Here is a 2,500-nt window from a genome sequence, read left to right on the forward strand (position 1 = left end):
AAATAACTAAATAACTGAAAGTATAGTTTTAAATATGACATTTCAACATTTGGGGAATGCTTTCTCTGTCAGATTAGACGGAAACATCAACACTCACGAAAGTATACAGATCACAACGAGGTTAGCTTAGTTTAGCATAACGACCAGAATCAGGTGAGACGATCTCATCGCATTTCAAACAGAATTGACAATAAAAAGTAAAAAAAACTGTATCCAAAATGTATTACAAATAAAGAGAAAGAAGACAATGAGTCACGTTTTTGACCTTTTCCTAATGAATAGCTTTTCTGTCTATTCACCTTTTTCTGTGAATTATCTCCAGCTAGAGCAGATTAGTGAGCACAGGTTTTAGTCACTGTACGGGTGCAACACAGGGATGTTGAAAACATGATGATAGAACTTCCAGATCCAAGTGTTAATGCCTGCCTGTTGTTTGTCCAGAAGTTCCAGCACAGAGGCTAATTTCCACCTGATGGTTTTAAATGTTCACTGTTGAAACAGCACATATACTGTTGGGCATTTACATTTTATAGATCTGTACTTTGACCTGTTTTATACTTGTGAGACAGCTTTCAGTGTTTGTTGATTGGTATGTGCAGAAAATCTTGCATCTCTTCTCTTTTGGAAATGAATGTATTTGATGCATGGTCCTTGTTCAATAAATGATACAACCTAGGCACATAACACTAACCAATGCCTAACCCCAGCCCTGTACTTAACATGACATGAGATTCCTCAGCCTTTTGGAAAGAAAAACAAATATGCATATTTTTCAAAATGGGGAATTCATCTTTTGACTTTCATAGAAATTGTTTTAGTGTTTGCTTTTAGATATCAATTAGAAAAATCAACCAAACTACAGTTTTTATCTACCAAACTAGTCTGTTAGCTCAAGTAGATTCTAGTCATTATTATCCAGTTCACCATGGGAGGAAGTTATGTACGTTGTTAACACGTCATTTACATTAAGGCATAATTGTTGCTCATTTCCCAGATTTCATCCGGCAGTGTTGACCCATGTCTCAATTTTCAGCTCTGAATGCAGCCTGTCTCCAGCTGCAGTAAACCAGGTTTAGCCATCAGGGGAGTTCAGCCGTAATTTATCAGAGTAATTTCCTCTAGTTGCGGATAGCAATCCATCACCAAACCCAACTGGGTCCACGCTGAGCCAGGAGCAGAAACGTCTTCTCTTGTGGGAGATGGAAACCTGTTTGACAGTGGCACCTATGACGGCATTTCAGATATGTGTAAAGGCCTGTCATTCTTTCTGCAGAGGGATGTCCTAATGCAGTCATCTCTGCACAAACACGGTTAGTATAAAGGTCACTTCCTTCATAAGTTACTGTTATATGTAACACACAGCGATGCATATTTAGGGCCCGAGCACCGACTGAGTCAGAGTGGAGGACATATTACAATCCTTGGAATTATTATTGGCAAAATAAATCGCTATTTTGAAGGCGTTATATTATTTATTACCTTCTTGTTTGACCAACTTACTCTGAGTCTATCAAGTGAAAAATTAAAGGAGTGCTTCTAAATCTGGCAGAGCTGGTATTGTGGCTGCCAGATTTAATGATACCGACTCTCTTGACACACTTTTTGTCATCATCTATCTCTATCTTATCTCAGCGTCTTTATTCTATAGATCCACGTAACACACACACACACACAGATATATAGACACAAACACATATAAGATCGAGAGACCCCAGTGAGTCCCGTCAGGCTGCCAGCAGTAATGTGCCGTCAGAGTGGGTTTGTTAATTGGATAATGTGTTTCAGAGGAGGCACTCAGCAAGCCGGGGGTTTCCCCTCATCACACCGGCTGCAGAGAGTCGTGATGCAAAGATTTTGAATGTCTATTCACCGTTTGGACCGAACAGATTCCACCGGTGATCCTCCACATAGGGTTGTTTATTGTTACAACTTAAATGTTTTAAGTTACCTCAAGAGTAATTACAGTAGTCCCAAGTCAAGTCACTTTTTCTAAGATACCACAGAGATTATTAGTACCTGTCTAATCATGATATTTTCAGCAAATTAATCTAACTTGTTCAAAAGTATGACAAGGAGTTGTTTTTGAATTATTATTATTATTATTATGTATATTCAGTGAAATAAATTCATGCAAAAAAGCTTAATAAAAGAACAAATACATTTCTCCCATTCACTTTTAGTGTGAAAATCATGTCCATGCCCTTCTCAGTGTGTACATGTATAACATGGCAACATTACACAGTTATAATGTCAACATTGGCAATATTGAACATTTGTTCATTTAAATATGTATACTGAAACCAGACAACACAGACAAGTCACTCAAATCCACGTCTTAATGTGGACTTGAGTGACTGTATTGACAGGAACAACAGTTGTTGCAGTAATAGTGGCACAAGCATACTAAACACTTCCTATAAAGATATCAGTGGGGTTATTAAAGTACCAATGAGAAACAAATAAACATTAAATAGTGGTCCTTAGTCCTCTGTGTCGCCCT

The sequence above is a fragment of the Gymnodraco acuticeps genome, unplaced genomic scaffold (assembly GCF_902827175.1).
Source record: "Gymnodraco acuticeps unplaced genomic scaffold, fGymAcu1.1, whole genome shotgun sequence".
Taxonomy (NCBI): domain Eukaryota; kingdom Metazoa; phylum Chordata; class Actinopteri; order Perciformes; family Bathydraconidae; genus Gymnodraco; species Gymnodraco acuticeps.